The sequence below is a fragment of the Mauremys reevesii genome, linkage group 2, assembly GCF_016161935.1.
Source record: "Mauremys reevesii isolate NIE-2019 linkage group 2, ASM1616193v1, whole genome shotgun sequence".
Taxonomy (NCBI): Eukaryota; Metazoa; Chordata; order Testudines; family Geoemydidae; genus Mauremys; species Mauremys reevesii.
Window position 1 is genome coordinate 246,253,327 of NC_052624.1, and position 13,339 is coordinate 246,266,665.

General features: G+C 45.4%; 1 protein-coding gene and 1 long non-coding RNA gene across 3 annotated transcripts in view; one reads left to right on the forward strand and one right to left on the reverse strand.

The window, feature by feature from the left end:
- Positions 1-333: 333 nt before the first annotated feature.
- Positions 334-10,460, reverse strand: LOC120397472. The gene is made up of 3 exons (XR_005593817.1): positions 10,321-10,460; positions 3,191-3,350; positions 334-386 (listed from the first exon to the last, which is right to left on the reverse strand). It is a non-coding gene; the product is annotated as an uncharacterized LOC120397472 (long non-coding RNA).
- A 113-nt stretch (positions 10,461-10,573) lies between these two features.
- NDUFAF6 (NADH:ubiquinone oxidoreductase complex assembly factor 6) overlaps positions 10,574-13,339 on the forward strand; it is a 36,882-nt gene continuing 34,116 nt past the window's right edge. For both annotated transcript variants that reach the window (XM_039523927.1, XM_039523925.1), the window contains exon 1: positions 10,574-10,700. The gene's annotated coding sequence lies outside the window, so the exon portion shown is untranslated. The remainder of the gene's footprint in view (positions 10,701-13,339) is intronic.

Here is a 13,339-nt window from a genome sequence, read left to right on the forward strand (position 1 = left end):
ACACGCAGGGTGTTAAGGGACACCTTACGTGGGCCAGGGCCGACTGCCCCACTTCTCTGTGGAGTTCTGCTGCAGCCTTCACCATGACTGGCTCCACTCCATCAGCTGTGCTGCTCCTCCAGCCAACCCGTGGACCACATCAGCCGTCCCCGCGAACCGCTCCACACTGCTCACTGTTCCACGGGCTGCGCCAACGTGCTGCAGACTGCTCCGCTCTGCCAGCTGCTTAGCGATCGATCTTCAGGCTCCCCCACTCAGTGATCTCAGCTCAGTAAGCTTAGCTCTTTTAGTGATTTCAGCTCTTAGTGGTTTCAACTTGTAGTAGAGGAGCCCCAGTGCCACCTTGGCCCAACGTGAATTCAGGTCAGCAGCCTCCAGATAGACTCCTAAAGGATTCAAAATTAGCTCTGCTCTTTAACAGTGGAGAGAGGAGGATGTGCAATTGGTGTTCCAGGCCCTCAAAAGGGGCCCATACCATCAGGTACACACACCAGTCCCCAGCCTCTCTCCCTTCACTGGGTTTTGGAACCCATGTCCCTTGTCTAGCAAGTACTATTTAATGTAGGTTGAGTCATTTCTGTCATAAAGCAGTCTCATAGTTCCTCATTCACATAATTAAGGTAACAGCACTTTTTTTTTCCTTCCTGCCCCAATAACAAAGAAATTGGGGATTCCACAGTGTGAAAATAACCATCCCATGCTGCTGTGTGTTATACTAAGTGGAGTGGGTTTACCAATGCAAATGCACATTCCTAAAATTCCTTTGCCCACTCCTCATAATGTACCACCAGATGTCAGGGTAGATCTCATCCTGACTCTGCTTACATAAAGAAAGTAAACGGACGTGTTTGTATTAATGAAAGCTGGGGACATGGGCAGCTGGTGGACCCCTCATTTGGGGAGGCTAGCTCCTGGCCCCACCCCTTCCACATGAGGCCCCGCCCCCCATGGCCAGAGCCGCCTCCTCCCCCACTCAACTGGAGAAGCCCCCATGGGCTAGTCAGAACCGTAAGCCCCTTTCCCCTGCTGCGCCAGCAGGCTGACCCGAGCAGCCCCAGCAGCGCCGGTGGGCCAACACGCAGGCTGGCCGACCTGAGCACACAGCCCCTGCCACCTGAGCCATCCCAGCTCCAGGCCAGCCTGAGCAGCCCCAGCTGGAGAATGAGAAATGTGGCACGCCTCCCCCTTCTGAAACCCCCAGATGCTCAGCGGAAGAACGCTGAGCTTTTTATAAGTGCCAGGCAGGTTCCAGGGTGGCTGAGGAGGCAGTAACTGCTCTCAGCTTCCCTGGTTCATTAGTAAACTCCTCAGATGCCCCAGAACCTGCATAATACTAAGTAAAAACACACAACCCACATTCTGCAGTAGTGGCTGCACTAGGGAAGGCTGAGCCTTCCCTGGCCTATTGTACCCGCTGCCTATGGCTGGGTCTCAGCCAGCCTTGGCTGAAAAAGTGTTAAAGAGAATTTTGGGTGAGAAACTTTTTTAGACATGAATTTAACCTGTTACTTAAGCTTAGTCTCTTGTTATGTTTGGTCTCATGTTATGGTTTTGTTTGATATATAACCATTCCCAACCCCCCCAAATATCGGTGTACTCTATCACCTGAATCTCTAGTCTTTGATAGTAAACTTATTCTTGTTTTCACTATAACGATATCTGAGTGCTATGGTGTTAAGCAAAGTACTGTTCGGAGTTGAATATTAAAAGTTGGTGTCTAGTGTTCTTTTGAGTATAGCAGGCCTAGTAATACTATCAGTGTTCAGTGGATAAGAGGCTGGACACTGCAAGGAATGCTCTGAGTGGGGGGGGGTTGATGTGTGCCTGTTGCTACCTGTACAGAGAGAGCGAGGTCTGCAGAGGCCTGGAAGGTAGTGGTTATGTTGCCAGAGACGGTTGGTTTTATAGAGCTAATCCACAGCAAGCAGAGACAAGATTCCTTGACGCTAAGGGCAGGAAGTGGTGAGGATCCTCACAACCTGGGCTGCCTGCCCCTGGAGAGCATCACATATACTATGGCAAAACCATAAAACTAACTAGATAATGCAGTGACAATGCTGGTCACTTACTGCTCCAACCTTTGGATCTCTAGCAATAGATTTGAAAGTTTGAGGTTTCTGCTTTGTAATTGAAGTCTTAGAGGTTACATTATATGAAAGAGACACTGGGCTTAAAAATGTCTTTGTTACTACACGTATTAGTTTATTACTGAGTTAAATACGTGAAATTACTCCTGCTGGTCATGTTTTGTCAGGGCACTCCTGTAAATTAAGCATCAATTAAGGCTTTGGTTGAATAGTTTTATAGTGTTACATATAAAAGTATCAGGTCTGTGACAGCACATGGCTGCCCACTTTAGAACAGAGTTCTACTCCCAGATTTACCAGCCATTCTTGTCACCAGCATTTTGGCCAAATCGATACAAGAATGGATCTGAGGACATTAGAGGGTGCAGAGGTTTCATGAGACTTCTTTTTTTGTGTGTAAAAAGAATGCACCAGGTATAGCTATATTTTTGAGAGAGATTGAAAACTGGGTGATGAAGCAAGATCACTGAGGAGTAACAGATCTGCAGATTTTTCCATTATGATATCATTGAAAACCATTATGTTTTTCGTAGAAGTCCCTCCTCACCTTATTATGCTTTAATGTGTTTAAAGTAAATGCAACTCATTGAAAGATTAACTCAATTCACTCTATTTGACAATACAAAGGGCTGTCTTGAAGTACCTTTTCCAATGCTGATACATGATATGTGATGTCTCTGTTTAAAGGAAACTACTGTACCTTTAATTAGAACAAGAAGACACAAAATTCAATGCACTGAGAATAAGGGCAGGAACACTATTTAATAAAACACTCAAGTTTATTCTTTTCTTGTTACTATCAAAATGGCAATAACCTAGTTAAAATTATTAGCAAAAGTCATTTTAATATCTTGTTATAAGATTTCATTGCTAATCATAATACTTTCAAGAAGATGAAAGTTCCCTTTATAAGAACAGTGTTTCTGCTGATTTGCTTACTGAAATATAGTGGTGTCCATTTATCTAACTTCTTTTCTACTGGAAAAATCAAATCAAAGAAAACGTTTGTGGAAATTTTTAGGGAGTTAGCCAAGGAAGAAGTAATATTACACAGTGCATATATTTCATAATATTAAAACTAAGGTGTGGTGGGTTGGACTTACCTTTTTGAGCACCCCCTAGGATCCAGACATAGTACTACCACTCTTCAGCTCCCAGGAGGCTGTCAGCCTACTTCTGCAGGTCTTCTGTGGCTCAGCCCACCAGCCGGATCACACAGTCCAAAACCTTTCCAGGGTACAGTCCCTTCCCATTCTGGGCCAACTATAAACAAAACAGTTTCTTACCCTTTGAAGCTAAATTTCCTCTCCTGAATTGGGTCAGCAGGATTCCCTCTGAATTCCTGCCACTGATTATAGCCTGGGATCAGACCGGGGCCTTTAGTAATAGTCTAGGGAACATCCTTCCTCACTCCTCTGGCTCTGGCCACACTGACTTGCTGATAATAGGCAGCTTCTTTTATTTTAGTCTGGTGGGCCTTGATTGGGTGTTGCTGGCTCCCAGTCCTTCTAGCTGCTGGAGGACCAAATCTCACTGGTTTCCAAAATGGCTACTCTTCTAGGCAAGCTGGGAGGTCGAATATTTGCTGTTCTTTTCCTCTCAAGACTGTTTCCTAGGGCAGGATGCAACGGAACAGCCAGTCAGGGGCTTCCAACAGAGGGCTGTGAAGGCCTGGTACACCCGGTCACAAGAAGTTTTAAATCCAACAGGAATATCACTGTTACTTTATTTTGTGACTGAGTTGGGAATAGGAACATAAATATTACCACTATCTTATTTTGTGAATAGGATCAGAAATGTTATTTTTAAATTATACTGCATTGAAAATGTAAATAATGCTTTTCAAACCACAGAATAAGGGCTTGTCTTCACTGAAAATTTAACTCAAGTTAATATTGCCACTAACTTGAGTCCCATGCACACCCCCCCCCTTAACTTTAGTGTGATGGTGCTTTTAAATCGAGTTGGCTGGCCAATCAGGGGGTAGAAGCTAAAGCTCGAGTGACCATAACTAAGGCTACGTTTTAGTCATGGGTATTTTTAGTAAAAGTCACGGACAGGTCACAGGGAGTAAACAAAAATTCACGGCCGGTGACCTGTCCATGACTTGCACTATATACCCCTAACTAAAATCTTGGGGGAGGGCCGCGGGGGGGCAAGAGGCACCGCGGGTGCGGGGGGGGGGCGGTGGCACGTGGCCTTTGACCCTCGCTGGCAGGGTGGATAACAATCAATGATTTAAAAAAAAAATGCAAAAAAAATCAGATTTTTTTTTATTTAAGCTGGATTTTTTTGATAAAATGATTTTTGAGGAAAAAACCTATCTAAAGACAGTTTTAATTAAGAAACGTTATAGCTCAGAGATATCTCATCAGGGAATAGAGATTATAAATTCTAATTCTATAGTATGAGACAATATATTCATGTAATTTTAAAGGAAAGTTTTGTAAATGAGTTCCAATAGTTCATGGATTAGGGACCCAATTTTACGGGGTTCCAGGGGCTTCTGTATAGATTAATCTTTCTACCTACCCAATGGGACTCAGTGCTCAGTCTAGAAGATACCATCAGAGATGCTTAGTTTTGCAGTTCTCAAACTGTGGATTTGTGTCTCCAGAGATAACATGCTTGTTAACAGCAAAAATGTTTTTAAATAAATAAATAAATAAATAAATATGTAGGGGTGAGAAATAACAGACCTGACCCCTATTGTCCCTCTACAAATTTGTGTACACAGAGTCAATCCCTTACCTCTCTCTAAAAGGGCAAAGTTTCAAAAAAGTTCAATGAATAGAAGATTGTTGGAGACGGAATAGATCTGGACAAGGAGAAGAAGTCTGGAGATAAATGTGGGAAGGGAGGGACAGGCAGCAAAAACAAAAGTGAAACTGGAATATGCTGCTCAAACGGAAGTCTTGAGGTCTTTCTGAGCGTAGCCTTCATTGATTTGAGATCTACCATACCATTCTCTCACTAGAAGGGAAAACCTGGGCTGTAAAAGAGACCCAGTTTGGGAATATTTTAATGAAGTTCTTCAACCTGTGGGTAAGACAGGCATGCGTGCAAAATGTAAACAGTGCAACGAAGAAATGCGAGGCCTGGTTGCCTGAATGAAACATCATCATGAGACATGTTCCTTCTCAGGAGGAAGCTGCGTTGAAGATGATGAAAGGAACATGTCTGAACATGCAGGATTTTCAGGTTGGTATACTTTATTTCACACTCTACTTCTTTCTTAAGGACTGCCTGTCTTTCTTCTGGACTATTCTTGAATTCTCATGTTTGAGCAAAAAAATATAGTTGTTGCTCTATGGTACTATCATTTTAGATGCAGTTGTGATAAAAAATAAATAGCTGAAATAGGCAGATCTTCCTTTTACAATTTCACCTTTAAAGTAGTACTGTCAGTGAATGCAATGAGTAATACTAAATGAGCAGTATGGTAATAATAATTAAATAACTGCATTGACTTATTTTGTTTAGGAGAAGCCACTCTCAACATACAAGATTCTGAAGACTATCCACCTTCAAGATCACCATCATTTTCTCTAGTTTCAGAGTTATCTGCCAATGATAGTGTTTCAGTCACATCATGTATGTCACATAGTCACAGTATATCACCTGTAGCAAAAACAAAAAGAAATCTCCATCAACTATAAATAAGTTGTGATAAGAACCAGTAGATTACAAAAAGAGGTAATTGATGAAAGAATTGCCAGGTTTGTTGTGCAACAAACTCTCCTTTCCATATGATTGAGAACCCATACTTCATTGATATGGTTCAGTCATTAAGACTAGAATACTGTCCACCCAACAGAGCAGATGTTGCAGGCAAATTGCTGGATAAAGTATATGAAAGAGAAACTGAGCAGCGTGTAAAAGGTCTAGAGGGTAAAATTGTTAACTTGAGTCTTGACAGGTGGAGCAATGTCCACAATGATCCTGTTGTATGTGCTTGTGTGACAACAGAAGAAGGGAATGTCTTCCTTACAGAAACAATTGATACATCAGGAAATGCACACACAGCAGAATACTTACAAGAAGTAGCAATAAAAGCTATAACAAACTGTGACAAAAATTCAAATGTCTAGTACGCAGCTTGGTCAGACAATGCTGCAAATGTATCCAAGATGAGAAGAAGTTATTTAGAAGAGAGTCCCAAGCTAACAACATAGGGTTGCAGTGCTCATTTGATGCACCTCCTAGCCAAAAACATCAGTGTTCCAGAAATAAAGGATAATGTTGAAATTGCAAAATACTTCCGTAACAACCACTTTGCAGCAGCTGCTCTGAAAAAAGTGGGAGGAACCAAGCTAACTCTCCCAGAAGATGTGCGACAGAACTCAGTAGTGGACTGTTTTGAGCATTATATCAAGAACTGGCCTAATCTGATGACAGTTTGTGAACAAAATAGTGAAAAAATAGATGGCACTGTCACAGCCAAAATTCTCAACATTGGGCTTAAGAGAAATGTTGAACACATGCTGAGTACCCGGAAGCCTATTTCTGTAGCCGTGAACAAAATGCAGGGAAATAGCTGTTTTATTGCTGACGCTGTTGAAATTTGAAAGGAACAAAGTGAGATCTTAAAAAGAGAAATATGCAATGACAGAGTTAAATTACAAGCATTAAAAATGAATGGGGCAAGCACTATCTCCAGCACATTTTCTTGCAAATATTCTCAATACTTGGTACCGGGGTCAAACCTTAACCGCGGAAGAAGATGAGTTGGCTATGTCATTGACATCCAGCAATCATCCCTTCATAATGCCAACTATAATAAACTTCAGAGCTAAGGGTGAACCATTCAAGAAATATATGTTTGCTGATGATGTTTTAAAGTCACACCAGTGAACTAGTGGAAGTAACTTAAGCACTTGGATTCTGAAACTGTTGAAGTGATATTCTCACTTTTAACAGCAGTAGCTTCTTCGGCGGGTGTAGAAATAATATTTTCTTCCTTTGGACTAATTCATTCCAAATTGAGAAACTGTTTGGGACCTGAAAAAGCTGGAAAGCTTGTTTTTCCTTTTCCAGATTATGAACAAACAGGAAAATGAAGGTGAAGATGACTGAGTTAGCTGCAGAATCCAATATTTTAAGTTTCTCATGTTGACCTGGCTGACATAGTCTATTCATTTATTTATTTTTTAAATTCAGTTAACTATTTGAGTTAAAAACAAAAAACAAACCTGATTTTAAGAAACTTGAATGTTTAACTAAATACAAAAATTCATATGCTTGTTTTGTTAAAATATGTTTGCTGTTGAAGAAAAAAAAGCTAGAATACATAATGCTGATTTAGTTAAATAGAACAGTTTAAATGTCTGTCTAGTGATGTTCTCCTCCTAATACAGCATGGCAAGAAAATCCTCCAAAATATTAATGATTAACCTGTTTAATTGGAGATATTTATGAAGTTATTGGGAGGTGAACTATCTGCTTCAATTACTTTTGGTAAATGAAATAACCAAACAATCATTCATTGCCTGATATAGTTGTAAAACTAATCTGAAAAGTTTTCAAAATAAATCACTGTTTAAAAATGTATAGTGTGTACCTTCTACAAATGAAACCTACATCTATCTCTGAGTTGTGAAGAATATGCATTAAAGTTATAACAACCAACAAGAATGCACTTTTATGTAGAAATCCATGATTAAATAGAGTCTTCCTGACTAATGATTTCAATCAATTTGATTTAAATCAAATCCACCCTGCACACTGGTGCTGGGGGGGGGCTGGGGGAGAGGGTTGGTGGGGGTGGCAGGCTCCCTACCCAGCTCCATGGCTCCCTGGAACTGGCGACATCCCTCAGCTCCTAGGCGGAGGCGTGGCCAGGCAGCTCTGTGCGCTGACTCTGCCCCGAGCACTGGCTCCGCAGATCCCATTGGCCAGGAACCATGGCCAATGGTAGCTGAGGGGGCAGTGCCTGGAGATGAAGGCAGCATGCAGAGCCCCTGCACCTCCATGTAGGAGCCAAGGGATGTCACCGCTTCCAGGGAACCCCTGAGGTAAAGCGCTGCCCAGAGCCCTTGCCCTCTCTCAGGCCCCAACCCCCAGCTCTTAGCCCCCCCACCCAAACTCCTGCTGCTGCTGCTGGGGGAGGAGGGTGCGGGGGCCCAAGACTGCCCCAGCAGCAGCCAGTTTGTCTGACCCAGGGGCTGCCCAAGCTACTTAGGCAGCCCCTGGACCAGCCACACTGGCCGCTGTAGGAGTCACAGACGTCGCAGAAAGTCACGGAATCTGTGACTTCCTTGACAAACGCGCAGCCTTAACCATAACTCCTCAGGAGCTAATATGACCACTCTGCAATGTGAATTAAGGTGAGCTCCACTTGAATGATGGTAGTCCTCTAATGCCTTCCCCCAGTGTCCTCTGTGTACCCAGAAAGGGCAGACAAGTTTTCCCACAATTCACTGAGAAAGTATAGCATGCCTCATCTTACTGTAGTGCAAGGAACCATAGGACATACTCCCATAAGTCTTAGTGCCACACACTAGCGAGTGCAGCACTAATGTAGATACAGTGGTTCAAGTGTTATTTTACAATGTGGCTGCTCGAACTTGTGCTAGGCTAACTTGAGAGGAGTAACTCCAGTGTAGATAACTCAAATTAACTCTACAGTGAAGACATACCCTATAACAGTGATACTCAGACTGAGGCTCCCAGCTGCAAGTGGCTCTTTAATATGTCTCCTGCAGCTCTTTGCAACACATAATATTAAAACACTGTAATTTAATTATTAACCAATCTAAGTTACTAATGAATCAGGATGCTTTTACTATGTTATTAACCAATTGTAATTGATAAAATAATAATACTCGGTCAGTCATTTTGCTGTGAGAATATATATATTATATACATATAAAATTTTAAATAGTTTCCCTGTCATACTGTTTAAATATTAATATACAGTGCTATAGTAAATAAAGCTATGAATTCACACTACTGTGGTTCTTTTGGGTAACGTTGATCGCTAATTTGGCTCCTGAACCAGTGAGGTCTGAGTATCACTGGCCTACAACTGTTCCTCCCCTAAGAGTTCATAATCCAAGGCCCCAATCCTGTAATATGACACAAGTAACAACACTGAAGGTAGTGGTAGGTCATCCCAGGTGAGGTACTAGAGATTATCAATTACAAAAACTAAAAAGAGAAGATTTGATCAGGAGTAGAAAGATCAATTTTGGATTCATAGGCATAATTGCTGTGTCATAAAGTGTATTGATCACAGGAGTGGGTGCTGTAAACTTCTGAATTCTAATCCCGGCTCTGCCACTGGCTTCTTGTATAGACTTGAACAAATCACATACAGAAAATTGTTCAAAAATGGCTAAACATTTGGTCTGTTTTTGTGTGCCCAATCTCAAACACAAAGGGACCAATTTTTAGACTTGCTGAGGACCCTAGCTCCCACTGACTTCAAATAGAACTCAATATTGCTAACCTCAAGAGATATAAATTAATGAGTCAGACCTCCCTCCCATCACGCGGGTAGTTTTTTTTTTTAAATCATGTTTTTAGTCTGTCTTTAGACTTTTTAACTCCCCTCTATTCCTCTGCCAATGCGCGTTTTATAATTTCAGGTTGAAAAGTCAACCTTTAATGCACACAGAAATGCACACCGCTCCTTGACAGCCCAGATAGAGACTTCGCTTACCTCTCCTCACCCCTGAGGTAAGGGAGGCCATGCTTTTCCTAGCATTGTCTTACTGACCCCTCAGCAAGATTTCTTTGCAACCTGTTGCCCTGGCACTTCTTTATCTGGGACTCAATGGCACTACTTTTTTGACTCCCCACTCCCCTGGGTCTTCTCCGCCTGGCACCCAGCAACAGCTTTTCCCCAACTCCTTCCTCCACTGCCCCAGGGCCTCCTTTGTGCTCTAGGGCCATACCTGAAAGGAGGGCTTAGTGGCTGAGCTGCTGTCATGTCCTTAGCCCAGAGGCTCTTGCACAGAGCTCTGCCTCCATTCCCAGCCCTGCAAATGGTGGGACCAGAGTTGCTTCTTGTGTCATTGCAACAGCTCCTCCTGCAGGCGGCAAAATCCGTGAAGCACGATCAATTCGTGCGAGCTGGCAACAGTGCGGGGGCTGCTTGGAGGGCACTCTCCTCACCCACCAGTACCCCCAGGCTGGGGAAGCAGCCATTCTACCCTCTCCATCTCCTGCCCCGTCACTATCCTTTGCAGCCCCCCACACCTACCTCCACAATCCCCTGCTCCCCACTCACCTTTCACAGCGTCGCTGTTGCGCCTCACAGTTCCTGGCATGTCCCGTCTAGCCCCCAGACCATGATGCAGCACAGGTATGGTGCCTGAGGGCATGACTTCAACCTCACTGAAAACAGCGGGAGGTGGCAGCCAACTTTATTACGGGCAGCCTCACTCCCGATGCAGATAGACTGTAGGGAAATGGCAGCCATCTTACTTGCTTCAGCCCTTTAGCAGTAATAGGAGAAGGCGGCCATTTTTAATAAGGGAAAATTCGAGCGTTGGTGGCCCTTCACTATGTTTTCATGGGACAGGTGGAAAAAACCAAACCACCCCGACTACCACCACCACAATTGCTAGATTAACAATCACATTGTGAGAGTTGTCAGCACTGAGAACTGTGAGTACCCACTGTTGGGAGCTGACAAAGAGCTGCACAAAGGAAACCATTTACGGTGCACAGGTTTTATTGATTTTACTAGAGCTGTGCGACATATTCTTCAGTGCCATCTACTGGCACCTTTTCTATTCTCTATGTACACACTGATAGAGCTCGCTGGTAACAGTCCACACTTGTGAACAGCAGGCCCAATGTGCCTCAAACTGAGCAACTGAAAACTCTTCTATTCTACGTAGGTTTTAATACCTTGCTCGTCACGGTAGCATCTGAGCACCTTCCAGTAGTGCATTAAGCCACCTGAACACCTCTATCACACATTGTTTAGTCTCTCATCCTTTCCCCAGAGGGAGAGGAATCTGTAGAGAAGTTTCTTGTAGGAGTGTGTTGTCTTCTTCTTAGATAGATAGCTATAGATATATACACACACATCTGTTGCTATGTGTTTATATGAGAGAAGGCAAGATCAAAGAAAAGAACTTGCACTTGGAGTGAAAGGTGGTGAGGTTTGTGATGATCCTTAGCTCCTGGGGAGTTCATGCCACAATTCTGGACTGCCCCTGGAGAGAATTCTGTCTCCTGCACAGAAGAGCTTTACTCTTATTGTAGAGAGGTCCACTGTGCCAGACAAGCATATCAACCACAGTCTTCATCCCAGAATTTTAGATGATCTTTTAGATGTTGTGGACACAGGTTTGAAAATAAAGAGTAAGACCTAGAACTTGATTCAAGGTACATGATGTTAGTGAATATCCCCCACCTCCCAATTCTCTTAAGTTCTCTGTCTCAGCTTCCCCATCTGTACTATGGGGGTAATGATTCCCTCACCTTCATGGGGGATTAGAGACAAAGATGGTGAGATGATATTATTTAGTGCAGCAGTTCTCAACTGAGGGTCCGCGGAACCCCAAACCCTTTCAGCAGGGCCATGGGGCCCTGCAGTTGAAACCAGGTGCCCCAAGCCCTGGCACCCCACCCTCCCCCATGGGGCTGAAGCTGGGAGTGGCACAGTGCTGAAGCCTGCTCTTCTCTCCGAAGCCAGGAGTGGTGCAGGGCTGAAGCCAGGAGCCCCGGCACCAGGGGCAGCTCTAGGAATTTGGCCGCCCCAAGCAGTCATGCCTGCGGGAGGTCGACTATAGCCGCGGGACCAGTGGACACTCCGCAGTCATGCCTGCGGGAGGTCCGCTGGACCAGCGGCTCCGGTGGACCTCCCGCAGGCACGAATGCGGAAGGTCCGCCGGACCCGCCTGCCGGCAAAATGCTGCCCCAAGCACACGCTTGGCACGCTGGGGTCTGGAGCCGGCCCTTCCCGGCACTCCCTGTGGGCAGAAGCCCTCAGCCCATGAGCAGATTTGGGGGGGCACAAGGGTGTGGGCCCCCCAAACTGCAGTCCCTTACCCAGAGTGGGGCAATCCAGGGGTAGCTCTACCCCCCAGCATCTCCACTTCTCCCCCAGCTCCCTTCAGGCCAGTTCTCTGGCCAGGTTGTAGGTGGGAAGCCAGAGCCAGGCAGTGCGGGGAAGCTGCTCCTCTGGCTGATGGTGCCATGGAGGGGGCAGCTGTGGCATTCCCCCATCTGCTGCTGGTGCCCAGGGTTGCAGCTGCTCCTCAGCTCCCAGCACTTTAACTGCTCACGCAGCCAGTAAGAGAGGGGACCCGGCTTGGGCCAGCAGAGCCCTCCTGGAGCAGCCACTGTAGGGGGAGCCCTCCTGGCACACAGCCCCTAGCTATCCCCTGCCTGCACCCTGAGCTACTCCCCTGCCTGCACAAAGCCCCTAGCTTCCCCCTCCCTGCATCCTGAGCTACCTCCCTGCCTGCACACAGCCCCTAGCTATCCCCTGCCTGCACCCTGAGCTACTCCCCTGCCTGCACAAAGCCCCTAGCTTCCCCCTCCCTGCATCCTGAGCTACCCCCCTGCCGTCACACAGCCCCTGGCTATTTTCTGCCTGCACCCTGAACGGTTTTCAAACTTTTTGAGCTGAGTCCCCTCTTTGAGTTATATTTTTTGGTTATGGCCCTGCACAACCCAGACCAGCTGGGTGGCCTGCTGAGGTGAGTCGGGGGGGGTGGAGGTGGCACTCACTCCCCGGAGCCCGCTGTACAGAGCTGGCCCAAGCCCCATCAGCCTTTGCCCCGCCCCCCCACCAAAATAGAAGTCAAACTATGCCTATGCCCCAGGGTCCCCTCCCAGCCCAGAGTCCCCACCCCTGCTGGGCCCTGGAGTTTTTATAGCATGTTAGTGGGAGGCCTCAGCAAGAAAAAGGTTGAGAACCTCTGGTTTAGAGGACCAACTTCTGTTGGTGAGAGAAAGAGAGAGACAAGCTTCCAAGCCACACAGAGTTCATGGAGGATGTAAGAATTAGCTTATTTAGCACTTGGAAGATGTTAGAAGCAGTAGGTAAGGGCTAAGGTACAAACTGAGCATCTGGATACAGGTGCAGAGAACTCCCATTGAACTAAATGCCTAGGTAGCATGTATATTCCTCTTGGCAGTAGGGCAGGGGAGGCAAGTGCTCTGTAAGTGACAGGTCAGGGAGCAGGCTTGCCCTGTGCTCTCAGCAACCCTACAGTTGGTATCCAGCCTGTGAGCTCCCTGGGCGGGAGCTAGGGGCAGGTGGAGAAGAGAGATACAGATGCTCAATG